This window comes from Protopterus annectens, chromosome 2.part2 (assembly GCF_019279795.1).
Source record: "Protopterus annectens isolate FY-2018-M chromosome 2.part2, PAN1.0, whole genome shotgun sequence".
NCBI lineage: Eukaryota > Metazoa > Chordata > Ceratodontiformes > Protopteridae > Protopterus > Protopterus annectens.
Window position 1 is genome coordinate 605,214,343 of NC_056730.1, and position 15,940 is coordinate 605,230,282.

Consider the following 15,940-nt stretch of genomic DNA (forward strand, 5'->3'; position numbering starts at 1 on the left):
TGTGCCTCTGTCTAGTAGTGACACAGAGATGACCCCTGCTGTAAACCTATGATCTCCCATCCACTTGTCAAGAATGCACATGAAGAGTGTCAGTGTGGGTCTCTGCCTAACATGAACTGGGATCCTGTTCCACAGTATGGGAAGCCTCTTAGTGATAGATCTGTCCCTACAGTATGTCCTATTCATATGTGTGCTGAGGTTTACATCCGTAGCTGTTGTTCTGATGGATGTGGATTGTATGAGGTGGAACATGTCCATCAATACCTGATTGGACATAGCCTACGATATCAGGCACAGATCACCCCTACGTAGGCAGTATGCTATGGAATAGAGCATGAGTTATGTTAGTCTGGCAGCATATGACAGTTGTTGCAGACCCTTGACCCTCCTGGTGATGTACTTATGGGGTCCCCCTAGCTGTTGCAAGTCCCAGGTGAGGTACATACCAAATGGGGCATAGTACACAGTCATGGGCCTGATAAGGGAGGAGTATAGGGGTACAATGACCCCTTTTGATCTGGATGTGAATCCCTTCATGATAAGGTGGGCAAGGTAGGAAGTCTATCCAACCACTTTGGCAACGTGGGTGTCAAATGAGAGGTCAGCATTGATCAGTGTCACCAGGTCTCTGATTACTTTGTCTGTACTCAGGGGGTTACTGTCTATGTGATAATATGGGGGTACCTTGTCTGTCCAAAAGGGTATGAGTATACATTACGTGGCATGCAGTGTAAGGCCATGACTCCGGCACCAGTTGTTGGGGTCCGTGAGGCCTGTCAGTAGGATGTATGTGTCAGCTGGTGTATCGCCTATGGCGCCTAGTATGCAGTCATCTTTGAACATTGTCAGCCACTACCCTCCCATGTCTGCTTCCACATCTGAGAATTATATGCCGAACATGAGCGGTCCCGGGACAGAGCCCTGTGGGACACCACATGTGACTGGCTCTGAGTCTGACATGGCACCAGTGAGTTTGACTGTAGGGTTTCTATCCGTTAGCCAGTTTGCAACCCATCATGTGACATATGGATTTACATTTCAGCTGTTGATCATGTCTATGATGCCAGAGTGCGGTATTGTGTCGAAAGCCGTAGGCAAGTCCAGGTAGGCTGTATGGACCGCTGTGCCCTCGTCAATGGCTCTAGTGACTGATTTGAAAAGGTCAACCAGGTTCATAAGGCAGGATCTGCCCTCTACCAAGCCAAACCGGGTGGGATCAAGTGTCTAAGTCCCCAATGTCTCTGTGTATGGGTACCATAATGATCCTTTCCATAGCGTTGCAGACCAGGCTGGTTAAGCTTACCAGGGTAGTTACCAGGGTCTGTAGAGGTGCCTCCTGTGTGGAGTGGGACTACTGTTGCTGTATGCCAGTGTCCAGGTACATATGCTGTAGTAAGGCTACGGCTGAATAGCATTTAATGTGCATGTGTAGCTCCTCTTGCAGTTCACGTAGCATGCAACCTGCAATACCGTTGGGTCCCATTGATGCTGTGTTTACAGCTCTGCTGAGGGTGGTTCCCAGCTGGACATCTGAGATGACAGGGAGGTTACAGTCAGCTGGGATAAGTAATTCCACATGTGTGGGTGAGGGAGGGGAGAAACCTGCACTGAACCTGTCTGCCAGAATGTTGGCATTATCTGTGTGTTCAGTGTAGCGTTTGTCACTGTGAACTAACTGTGAACACAACTGAGGGTTCACACCCAGGTGTGTAACATAGCAGAAGAAGGCCTTGTGGTTATCTGTAGTGACCATAGCGATGTCCCTCTCATTGTTGTCCTTGCATGTTTGTACAACAAAACGTATCTTTCTACTACTGCTGATCAGAGATGCCATAGCTCTATGGAAGTATGCTCTGCCGTGCAGTAGCTACCTTCCATTGTTATACAATTTGTTCAATGCTGGGGTCCACCAGATAGGACGCCTACCCTTGGTGGAGAGGGTCATGGTTTAATTTGTGATTGCATGATCCATGCATTCTTGGAGATGTCCGTAGAAAGCATATGTGAAGGTGTCTGCATTGTGGGAAGTAGTTTACACTAGCCCAGTGGGCATTAAGGATACCAACTCAGTTATAAGAAGTGTAAAGTTGGCATGTGAGAGATTTCCCACTGTAGTCTTTTGTGTTGTGGGGGAGGTGGGATATGTATATCCAGGGGGATTAGTCCATGGTCAGATGTGACTAGTGAGGGGTATACTTCCGGTGTGTAGCACATTGTCCCCATGTTTGTGATGATCAGGTCTAGTATATTATCACCTGTTGTGGGAGAGGTGACTAGCTGTTCCATTGCATTTGACTTAGTGAATTCCGGGAACCTTTGGGCTAGGGTGTTTGGGGTAGAATAATGCACCCAGTGTATGTTAGGGTAGTTGCAGTATCCCAATATGATGGTGTGTGGTGGGACTTTCATATCCTCCAATGTCTACAGGAAGGCTGACAGTGGTCCCTGAGATTGGGAGGGTGGTCTGTAACATGCTACCAGTTGTATAGCAGGTTTGCCTATGGTTATCTGCACCTGGATGATCTGTGATGCTTCATGTGTTGCCACTAACCTGGAGGTGTGTGTGTCCTTCATGAATATGGACACACCCCCTCCCTTTTTGTTTTGTCCCGAGTCCTGGGGCCAAAAAGCATGATACGGGGTATAGCCTGGTACCGCTGATGTGCTCTCAGGAGCCTTGAACCAGGTTCTCACTTACTGCACAGACATCGAGATTGGTAGAATATGTATGTACAGATATATGTAATACACATACATATATAGATATCTGTAGAGACATATACATATACAGATAGATCTGACTGACAACAGATATGTCTGTATATGACTATCTCTCTCTGTCCCACCCCTCACACTCTCACTCTCCTGTCTCTCTCTCTCACTCTCTCCCCCTCTCTCCCCACATCTATATGTATATATCTACATCTATATATACATATTTTATATACATATATACAAACATATATATATCTATATACAGATATAAATATATCAATATATATATATATATATATATATATATATATATATATATATATATATATATATATATATATATATATATATATATATATATATATATATATACATATATATATATAGACTGTGTGAGGCACATGTGTGCAGATGTCTTGCAACAGGTGCCTGGGGTCAAAGGCATGGAGTGAACACCAGTGTGGATACTGGAGTACCATACCCCATTCAAAAACACTGACACCAGTAACCACCACATATGTACATGCCTGCCCACCACTGCATGTGTCAGGGGGGAACAGGGGCAACAAGTGTACAATAGGCTCCACATTGATATACACAGTGGCACACTAGTCCTGTAATACCTGTACATGGAATGTGTCAGCGGACATGGTGTGTCAACTATGGACATGTAGGTCACTGTACCCCTCCACACCCCACAATGTCCTACACGGTATGTAACTCCCAAGACAGCTACAGATATGGAGAAGGACATAGACATATGCAAGTGACTGTGTCAATGCACTCAAACACCACAGAGTGCACACAGACTACCTACATAGAGGTTACCACTGCTGGATATACATAGTTCGGTCACACCCATGACAGTTGTCTGACAACCATGGTAACACCTCAAACATCCACAACACAAATTACCTATGTCAGTCATCTTTGTCACTGCAGTATAGAGCACATGGTGGAGGTACAGGACCCTACCCACAGATATGACATACCCTGTAGTAGACCACACAGAATTAAGAAGCAAGGCTCCCCATGAGTAGATGTCAGACATACCCCTGCTGAATGTTATGCAGATAGGTAATATGCCATATGAGTCACCCTGTGTAACTGTTTGTAAGGAGCAGGTACGATCATAACACATGTGTCACAAGGAGCAGGGTAGCATAATAGTATGCTGCTGTAGGCCCAGGGCCAAAAGCACACTACCTACCTAAGACACAATGCACACCCATGAACACATTGCAAACGGAATATGTGAGGTGGAATGAGTGTGATAGTGACTGGGTGCATGTTGTGTATTGGTGTGATTGCTCACCATGACTGTCTGTCTGTCATGGTAGTGTGTGTCCATGGTGTGAGGCCAGAGACAGGTGTGTGGGGTATTGCGATCAACACATACTACATTGCCATATGTTGTACTGTGTTACCCTGTATGTCACTGTGGTGTAGGTAGGGTTATGGCAAGTAAGAGTAGTGTGCATTACCAGTGAAATATGTTACGTGCATTGTGTGCAGTGCATGGGCTGATAATCTTCCCCATACAGTACCTTGTTGCAAACCCCCAGTGTGAGGTTGTGTATTGTACTTGAAACAGTGTGTTGACTGCTGCAGTATACTAGTCTGTCGTATGGAGTGTGCCAGGTACTGTTACACAGTTGTCGGATGAGCACTGATATCTGGTCATTTACATGTGTATCCCCCAATAGACAGACAGATCCTATATATGGTGCTTAAGTTATATCACTGCAGTCGAATATTATGTGTATTATGTGTGCCATAGTTTGCTGACAGATATTGCTGACATATTTACTTTCTCCTTTTCAGGGCCATGGTTCACCAGCGGAACCCTGTCTACTCCGCTGCAGAGGAGGAGGAGATTCACCAGAGCCTGGTGCGGGATTTTGCTGTACTTTTTTCCCGCACCAGCCAGAACCAGCAGGAGAGGGCTGCACTGTGGCAGGACCTGGTCCATCGGGTAAATGACATAGGCACACATAACCGGACATATGAGCAGGTACGCCATCACTGCAGTGATTTAATTAGAAATGTCCATCAGCGTGCGTTGGATATCCACAGGCAGCAGCTTGCCACAGGTGGTGGGGTGGCTGGACATCCCCCTCTCACCAGACTGGAGGGACTACTCCTAAGTGTTGTGGCTCCAGCACAGCAGCAACAGCAGCAGCATACATGTGTAATGATGGAGGCTGGAGCCACACAGCAGCAGAACACAGAGCATGCAGGTACCATGCCATGTGTATAGTTGACCATTCTGTACACTGTTAGGTTATGCATGTGTGAGGTGTGTCCTCGTTTTGTAGCTGTAATCTTGGTAATTATTGTGCAGTAGTGATATCCGCAATATCTGCAGTACACCTGAGGAAGCTAACTGTTGCACTACTGAACTGTATCATGCCCACAGTATCAATGGCACAGTTGTGCCCACTGATGATAAATCTCTCTTTTCTGCAGGTCCCTCTGGTGTAACAGCAAGGCAGCCTATCCATGCTGGTGAGTGTGTAATACCATTACCTTCAATACTCTTGGTACTAATAGTAATAATAGGCTGAAGCAGTAGTGCAATGTGTTTGATTGCAGGTGTGTTTGTGTCTGTGGGTTGATATCTCATATACTGAGTTGTGTGCATGTGTGGATGTGTAGATGTGTGCATGTGTGCATGTGTGCATGTGCCCATGTGCCCACATGTGCATGTGTGCATGTGTTTATGTGTGCATGTGCCCATGTGTGCATGTGTGCATGTGCCCATGTGTGCATTTGCCCATGTGCCCATGTGTGCATGTGTGCATGTGCGCTTGTCCCCATGTGCCCATGTGCGCATATGTGCATGTGTGCATGTGCCCATGTGCTCATGTGTGCATGTGCCCATGTGCCCGTGTGCCCATGTATGCATGTGTGCATGTGTGCGTGTGTGCATGTGCCCATGTGCCCATGTGTGCATGTGTGCATGTGTGCATCAGTGGTGACATTGTGTACACATTGTAAACTGTGTTTCCTGTCTTACTCCCACAGGTTCTGGTGCTGCTCTGGTGTCGTGCAGCAGGGAACCAGAATCAGCTGCTGTGGATAGTGATAATGATGATACCTGTGTAATGGCACAGGTAGGTGTGCCAGGGTCCATCATTGGTCAGCCAATTGACACTACACAGCTGTCGACCCCATCAATGCGCACAGTCATCCTGCCAATACATCCTTTATCACCAATGTCCCTAGGTGATGGACAGGATACAGTGGGTATTGACCAGAGTAATGTGGTACCAGTGGCACATGCATCCCCACACAGCAGCCATGGCCAGGGTCCTGACATGGTACCACACAGGCAGACGTCCATGGGTTCTCGTGGGAGCATTCGTGGGCGTACCGCCCCTGTTAGACATGCCCACAGAGGTCTTTCAACCTCAGCTATGTTTCGGGCTGTAATGCAGGCACAGTCACGTATGGAACGGTACACCAGACAGGGTCTGAGAGAGCTGAGAGCATGTCACACAGCCATGAGTGACAGTATGCGTGATGTTGCGGCTGCCATCTGCAACTTCACCAAGGTCATTGACAGACGTCGGGGGGACACATTAGATCTGTTCCACAACTACATGTCCATGAGCCAGGGCAATGGTGAATGGTTGAGGCGTCGACGTGGCCATATGCCAGCAACAGCAGCAGCTGGCAGCCATCGTGGACGACAACAAGGCCGCGGCCACTCACATAGTGCCAGCAGCAGAACCAGCAATGCTGGATCTGTGCTGTCATCAGACCGCCCCAGGAGACCACGTGCACGTGGCGCTGGACAGTCCCAACAGGGACCTGTCTCCAGTCAACAACCACCTGCTTCTGATGACAGTACCCAGTCTGGCTTAGTACCTGATACGGTCCATAGCACCCCTGCCAGGCACAGGTACCATGTCCATGGCCACAGACAGTGATCTGTATGACCTGGCAGGTACAGTCTGTGGCTGTCCACAAACACCTGTATATGGCAGCCATGAGGTGGGACTGTGCATTCATACACACATGCAAAATGATAACACCTAGGGCTACCGCATACATGCACACACTGCATCAACATTGCCCCATCTTGTACTGCTGTCCCTCACCAACACACACACACAGACATGTTAATTGGTTGTATCAGTGGCAGACTCAGGCATACCAGGTACACACCCTGTGCATATGATGAAACTGTGCCACCACCTGCAATCTGTAAAATCGGTGCAGGAACAGGTTAACATGGTGCTGATGCACAGGGTGAGTGCATAGACGTATTGTAATAGTATGATGTTGACATCAGTACAGTGTAATGATAGCATTGTGGGTATATACCAGCATGCCTGATGCAGTTACAGTATGAATGTCATTGTATTGTTTTGTACACCCATAGTAATTACCACAGTGTTCTGTCTGCACATCTTTGCATACAGGTGGTGAGGCTGTGAAGGGATGGCCACCTACATAGGTAGCACAGGGGATACAACAATGTACATATTGATACTCAATGATGGCCATGTCAACTGCGGGTTGCATGCTGTCCACACTCGACTCTGCAATGCAGATGTTTCAGGATGTTGATATCTGTGCAGTACTACACAACAGGTTCAAGGCTCACAAGAGCACACTAGCACTGCAAGGTCACACCTCATACCATGCATGACAGCACCAAAACACAGAACTAACTATAACAGGAGGGAGAGTGTCCATACATGTCAAGGATACTGTGGTGTCAGGACAGGTAGCATACATCATACTAAGTCTGGAACTGCTGAGTGAGGGCTCAGTGTCGGTTATTTGACATGTGTATTATTACAGGTATGAGCACTTGGGTATCAGGCCAGTTATTCAACATTACGAAGGTACGTGGTCTATACACTTGTGTGGGGTGCGGCTGGACCCAGCCCGTCTGACCTGTGAATGTCTGGGTACTGGCTTGTAGTGCCTGCATATATGCACTGTTACCTACTGAAAGTCGTACACCTTGTTTGTTGTAGCATAGTCTACATACTGGCCTGCTGACTGTAGCTTTGATTGTATGCATGTTTGCCTGTTATGTTCCTGAAACACTGATTCCACCTTCAGTGCAGATATACAGTGCCTCTGTGGATCCCTAGTGACATCTGTGTTGCTTACTGTACTGATGTCCATGTGTCACTTGACAGAATGTCACTGTTTGTCCTGTTTGCATGTAGCTTGCCTGTAACATATTGCATATGACTTACCTCACATTTGCTCAAGACAGCATTCATATATGCCAGCACTAACAAATCAGGAGCACTACACCCTCACATAGTCACCTTGAGTACCTTGTTCCCCATTGGTCCTATGTGTCGTTACTTAGTATGGGAGTCACAACGCTATGGTAGCATGTGCAAAGGTCACCTGTCAATCTACTCTCAGGTCCAGTTGGTGAATCTGTGAGTCATGTGGCAATGTTACAGCTGCCTCATGTACACAGACAACCCTCTCCCCTTCCCATACACATATAACACGTGTGAGAGATGCAACCACATAGCCAAACTGGGGGCTAAGCTCTGTTTACACAGCACTGGCATTCCCAGTCAGGTGGAGTGGAATACTACAGTGAATACAGTACCAGTCTCCCATAGACCTGCCACGACCGCAATCCAAACACAGAAACACATAGGTACATTATTGGGCTCTCAGAATAGCATCCTGCCTGAGCAGCTGACACCTGCAAAGCAGACACACAAGCAAACGTTAAGCCAGAGCAGAGCACATGCAACACATAGCTCACAAAGCCTGTGTGCCAAACAGTCACAGGCCATATGGCTAGACAACACACCTGCTACAGTTGTATGAGGTACCTCTATTGTCACGTACACTGAGGTCCTGCTCCCAGGCTGAACAAGGTGATGGTCACACTGAGCTGCCTGTCAGGCACTATGATCCACCACATAACACAAGCATACCGGTCACTCCAAGGCATGTAGAAGTATGACTCAGTCATTGTCTGTGCCAGTGTGTATGACCTCTGAAACACCTCCCTGGACTACATGTTAGGGGACATAGAGGGGCTCTCTGAGCTTGTGGCACAGGCTGATATGACCCTGGCCTTGAGTAGCATCTCACCCTCACCATGAATGCTGCCACAATATGTAGACAGGATCATCAGTTTCAGCAATTAACGTATCTTTCAGCGACATTCAAAGGGGATCCAATGCCTGTCAGTGTGGGATTACATGCTGGACAAGCCACATTGCTTTGCTTGGGACAGCTTGCACCTGTCCTCCATGGGCCATTGTATATTGGCAGAGGCTGTTGCTACACACATAGTGCCTTTGTATGCAAGGCTGACATTACATAGCCACCTACACAGGTATCACACGGGATAGGACACTAATAGCAATGCTACTCAACAGCAGCAGTGTAAACCTCAAGATGCATGTAGTGGAAACTGTCCTTAGCATGGGGTACAGCAATATCCATGCAGTCACAGACTCCTGGTACAAGGCTCCCAGGTGCACACCATCAGTGCCAGGTCATCTCTGATACCATGCTTGTCATCCCCTACACATGCACCAAACCAGGACAGGGGGGATGTATCCAAAGGCACCTCAGATACACACACCCCCAGGTTGGTGGCACTGCACAAAGCATCAGAGCCTCTCCATGTGCAACACACAGTGGGTTAGACTGCCTTCAGGTTCATAGCCTGGCACACACCACACTCCCATACCCAGGAAACCCACTTGGCCTTCCTGACAACACTGGGAATATGACGGTCTCTACACACACCATTATATGGTTGTACTGCGATTACCCTAACATACAGTATGAGCATTATTCTAGCTGCAAGACCCTATCTGAAGGGTTCTTATTCATTCCCTGCATTGCTATGGAACAACCTGTTACCACTCCCACAAGTGGTGACAACATGCTGCACCTGTTCATCACCAACATGTGGACTATATGCTCCAGACCAATCATGTATCCCTCGCTGGTGGGATGACACCATCTACAACCCACACTGTATAGTCACATACTACATGCAGCCCCTGCACAGAACACCACAGTCATACAGTTGTCTGATGCATATTCCATGTATTCACATGAGGCAGGCTTCGGACATGGGAACTCTTGCAGTTCACAGGTACATATGTGTAGGTGGCACACACATGCATCATGTGTGCATTGACATTAGTGATATAATGTATGTCATGCAATATTGGGAACAACACCCCACACACATGGACAAACTGTGTGACAAAAATACACATGGCATTTGTAGAATTCAAACCCCTACCTAACTATGTTATGACACTTGTGAGAGACGCATTAGCAGAGCACGCTATTTGCATTACTATGGGAATTGCTTTCTCCTGCTGTACTTATAGGGTGCTGACATCATCAGTGTTTACACAGTGGCATATGCAGCATGTGTTGTGTAGTAATAGTTGCCAAAAGGGACGTTTTTCATACACATGGAATTGCACACACTGCTCCCCCACACACATACTGGGCACTTGCCGGATTCAAACCCCTACCTAATTATGTTATGACACTTGTGAGAGACACATTAGCAGAGCGTGCTATTTGCATTACTAGGGGGATTGCTTTCTCCTGCTTTACTTATAGGGTGCTGACATCATCAGTGTTTACACAGTGGCATATGCAGCATGTGTTGTGTAGTAATAGTTGCCAAAAGGGACATTTCTCATACACATGGAATTGTGCACACTACTCCCCCACACACATACTTGCAGGATTCAAACCCTTACCTAACTATGTTATGACAGCTGTGAGAAATGCATTAGCGGAGCGCGCTATTTGCATTACTGGGGGGATTGCTTTTTCCTGCTGTACTTATAGGGTGCTGACATCATCATTGTTTAGACAGTGGAATATGCAGCATGTGTTGTGTAGTAACAGTTGCCAAAAGGGACATTTCTCATACACATGGAATTGCACACACTACTCCCCCACACACATTTACACACCCTGAGCACTTGCAGGATTTAAACCCCTACCTAACTATGTTATGACACTTGTTAGAGATGCAATAGCGGAGCACGCTATTTACATTACTGGGTATAATTTCTGCTCCTGACATATGTATTGTGTGCTGACATCATTATGGATGAAGAGGTATGTACATCTGTGACTATCCATCACTACAGGGGAGAGCATATCTATGCATTAACTTTGCACAGGCACAGTGGCCTACTGTACTGTGGAGGCAGATGCCAAATACACTGTGGATAGCCTTCTGTATTCCCTAGGGACAACAGTCAGGTATTGCACTCTACGGCCATATGTTTACCTGTCAGATGCAAGTATCTGTTGCTCATATACTGTTTGTGGGTCTTTATTGCCATAACCTTCCCTATCTCTATAAACAACGTGTGTACTGTGGGAGATGTTTGCATATGAGTGGGATCCAGTACTTTACTTATGTCTCTATTGTAACTTCACTGTGTGCACTGGGCAGATGTATGTATTGTGGGAGGTTCCTGTGTTAACACATAGAAATGCCAGATATGTGTGTGTAACTGCTGAACTGTGACATGGCCTAAGTGTGTGAGCATGCCCAGTTCGCAGTTTGTATGGCTTCTTGACTGCCACATCTCATTTATCTAAGTGTGCGAGCATGCCCAGTGTGACCTTTCCTTATGTTGGGATTTGTGGACCACCACATTTGTGTTTGTGTGTGGACGCCATCTATATATCACATGTATAGTTGAGTGTTGGACATCAGGTTGTGTTCTTACTGCCCAACTGCTTTGTGTCTGAACCTAACAGGCATTATGCTGTGCCTGCAGGGTCTCCATGGGATAGTTTGCATACAGTTGTCATCATCCATTCCTGCTGACCAAACAGTTGTATTGTCGTATAGTGTACTGGTGCAGTACATTCACTGTGTTGGACAGTATAATCAGATTCAGTCCTATCACTGCTTGTAATATTTATAGTGAGCACACCAGATTGGTTGAGGGCCAGTTGTGCAGATATGACCATGTTGCATTTTGTTCAGATATGGACAGCATAGTACATGATTGTCCGACATTGTTAATGTATTCCACAACTTGTGTGGACAGTGACAAACAATGGCCATGTGCCCTAGTCCATTTGTAATGCTAGTCAGAGAGTGTTTGTCCTTCAACACACATTTACTGGTGTTTGCCATGACATATGTCATGGTTAGTGTGCTGTGCCTCTGTCTACCCGTGACATACAGGTGATATCCAGGGTACACCTACCATCTCCCATCCAGTCATCATGATTCCTCTGGATGACAGTCACTGAGGGACTCCTTGGATATCCTGTAGTGGGAGTTTAGTTGTGAGTGGAGTGAGCTTCTGGGTTATGGACCAATCGGTACAGCATGTCCTGTTTATGTCTGTGCTGGGGTTCAGGCCTGTCAGCTGCATAGGTCACCAGCATTCAGTGTTTACATGGTGCCAAATGTCCATTGATACCAGGTTGGTCATGGCTCTATACATCAGGCACAGTTCACCTCCAGCCAGGCAGTATGGCACTGTGTGGAGCTGCAGTTTCTTTACTCAGGCAACACATGGCATCTGTTACAGCTCTGCGATCCTCCTGGTGGGGTATTTGTGTGGTCTTTCCAGTTGCTGCAGGTGTCTGCTATGGTACATCCCTGAAGGGCCATTGTACACAATTGTGAGGCTGCTGATGGATGACTGGAGAGGCACATTGGCCTACCCTAACCAATCTGTGCTTACCTTCATGATTAGGTGGGTATATGGTATGTTTCTGTAACCACTACAGACACATGGTTGTCACATGCAGGATATCTATCACCTTGTGTCCCCAGGTCTCTTATTGCTCCTGATGTACTTACTGGGTTAACACCTATGTGGTAATTTCTGGCCATGTACTGTGTTTCCACAGGGGTTGACTATACACTATTCTGCATTTAGCTTGTTGACATAGCTGTGGCACCACTTGTGTGTTTCTATGTGTGCCTTTTGTAGGTTGCTTGTGTCAGCTGGAGGGTCCGATATGGCGGCCAGTTTGTAGTCCTCTGCAAACCTGTTCAGACAGAGTCCAGCCATGTTGGCCTGTACTTATGTGACATATATAGCATACAAGAGAGGTCCCAGGACCATGCCTTGTGGGATGCCAGTTGTACCTGGTTTGCAGTCTGCCATGGCTACAGCATGTCTGCCAGGTCAGTTCTGTCCTTGAGCTGGTTTGCAACCCATCTACTTACATAGGGGGTTATAGTTAGGCTGGTGAGCTTATCTGTACCACCAACTAGGGTATTGTATGGAAGAGTTTAGCAAGGTCCAGATAGGCTGTGTGATCAACATTCCCCACATCAATGGGCTTGGTGCACATTTCACATGAGTCAGACATGTGTAAGGGGCAGGATTTGCCCTATGACAGCCACACTGGGTAGGGTCCAATGTCTGTAGGTACCCAATCTCATTATTCATGGGATCCATGATCATCCTCTCCATTACTTTGCCAACCTAGATAGTCAGGGTTGAGGGGTGATAGTTTGCAGTATCCATTCAGGCACCCCCTTTGTGGTGTGGGACCACTGTTGCTGTACACTGCTCTTTGGGTACATATCCTGTGGTAGGACTGATAGTGCACAGTAATGCTATTTGCTGTTCCATTCTTCTTACAGTACTTGTTGGACACAACCCAGGACACCATCTGGTACCATTGATGCTGTGTGCTGTGCTTTGTGGATGCTGGCTGTTACCTCAGCATCTGCAGTGTTGGGGGGCCAGCACTCTCCTGGGATAGATATTTGGCAGTTAGGTGCTGGTGGGGAGGTTGGAAGGAATCTGTTCAGTAGGCTGTTGGCAATGTGTGTGGGTTTGGTGTATTGTTTGTGATATTAGAGTGCTGCAGAGCATATCTGTGGATTATCACCATTGTTCCTACCATCAGGTAGGACAGCTGTGTGATAATCCTTTGTGTCCTGCACAATTTGTATCATCATAGGTTCATACTAGGCTATCTGCCCTGGCCTTGTTTGAGCACGGACAGACTGTGTGTGGGTCTTAACACCCCTTGCAATGTGCATATTATGCCCACATAGGGTTTACTTTCCTAGATGTGACACAGGGATGGCCCCCAGTGTACACCTACTATCTCCCATGCACTTCACCAGATTTCTCTTGTTGAGTTTGTGTGTGGAGCTCAGCCTATCAAGGACTGGGATTCTGTTCCAGAGTGTCAGGAGCCTCTGGGTTATGGATCTATCCCTCCAGCACATCCTATTAATCTATGTGTAGAGGTTCAGATATCTCACTGTGGTGTGTCTGCTGGATTTGGGGTTTCTGCAGTGGAGCATGTCCATTCATTCTGGATTGGACATGGCATTGTACATCAGGCATACATCACCTCTGACTGTGCAGTATGCTTCTGAATTGGGCTGTGGTTTCTTCAGCCAGGCTGCAGATGTCCAATGTTTGGACCCTTTATCTTGTTGGTGGGGTACATTTGGGGTCTTTCTGACTGCTGCATGTGTAAGGTAAGGTACATCCAAACTGGGGCACTGTTGTCACATATGGGCCTGATAACAGAAGAGTATGGGGGCACAGTGACCTCTGTAGCTCTACATGTGCATCCTTTCATATTAAGGTGGGCAATATAGCAGGTCTTCCTGGCCACCTTGGCAATGTGAGTGTCACATGACAGGTTACCGTCCACTTGTGTCCCTAGGTCCATGATTACTTCTTCCATACATAATGGATAGCCACCTATGTCATACTTTGTGCGTGCCTTGTTTGGTATTTGTTGAGACATTCATACTCTGAAGTGTCTTCAGGAAGGCTGGCTGGGGTACCTGGGTTTGTGTGTGTGGTCTGTAGCAGGCTTCAAACAGGTACACAGTTTGAGACAGTGTTACTTGCCCATGGATAGTCCATGCTGCTTCTTGCTGTGGTACCAACCTGGGGGTGTGGTTAACCTTGATAATTACTGGTAGCCACACTCCTATTGTCGTGTGTTCCATGTTTTGGAGCTGTAGAGCATGGTATGAGGCATAACCTGGTAGTATTAGGGTGCTCTTCTGGGCCTTGCCCAGGTTTCTGTTACAGAACACATATTACCATTCTCCATGCTGTGGTGGGTTTGGTCTGCATGCACCTTGCAGGTTAGACTTCTGGCGTTGGGTAGCATTACGTCCAGGTTATTATCCCTTGTGCTACCTATGGTGGTGGGTTTGTGTTTCCAGACTTACCTATTCCAGGCACAGTGGGGGGTGATAGCCTTTGCCAGTATCTGCACAGCCAGGTGTGCTGGGTGCGTGCCATCCCTAACAGGTGGGGCATCATGTCTTGCTTGGCATGTCAGCCCAGGCTGTCAGCCATGTGTTCCCCCTTGCTAACAGCAATACCTCAGCCAATTATTGTACTTGATCTTGTTGTCTTCATAGTGTGGCATCATGCTTGCTGAGGGTGAGATGTTAGGTTGGGTCTTCATGTTTGCATATACTAGATGGTGTTACATTGCTTAACACATGGCAATCATGCCTCTTGTGGTGCTGCAGGGCTGCCTCTGTCGGATGCACAATCTACACTCCCTGTACATGTTTGAGAGCAGGTTGTGTCATGTTAGGCATCCCTGTTACTATATGAGTGAGTCAGAGAGGGGTATCATTCCCAGGGTTCCTACTGAGCCAGTGTATGTGCTATGCATTGCTCTTTTCCAAGGCCAGGGCATACTGGGCATGCCTCCTTCTGCCTACTGGGGCAGGCTCAGGTTGTTCCTCCTCCGAGTCACGCTCTGCCTGTGATGGCCTTGGCAATGGTGGGGGGCTGTTTGTCCCGGCCCTATGCTGGTCCTGCTGCAGCTGTTTTCGCAGGATCATATTATGTAGCATAGCACATACCATGACAATTTGGGTACATGTAGTTGGCGAGTACTGCAAGGCTCCACCAGATGTGTCCAGGCACCGGAACCATGACTTGAGCAGCCCAAACACATGCTCTATTACATTACGTGTTCATGCGTGTGCCTCATAATGGCGTTCCTGTTCAGGTGTGTGTGCGTTTCTGATGTGTGTCATTAGCCACGGCTCCAGTGCATAACCTGCATCCCCCACTAGGTGACCATGTGGGATGTCCCCATTGGCAAATGTCTGGTACAGCTGCATCAAATGCCAGATATGGGAATCATGGTAGCTCCCAGGGCAGCCAGCACACACATTCATTATTATGCCCTGGGCATCACACACGACCTGGCAGTTGATGGAGGGGAAGCCATTGTGGTTAATGTA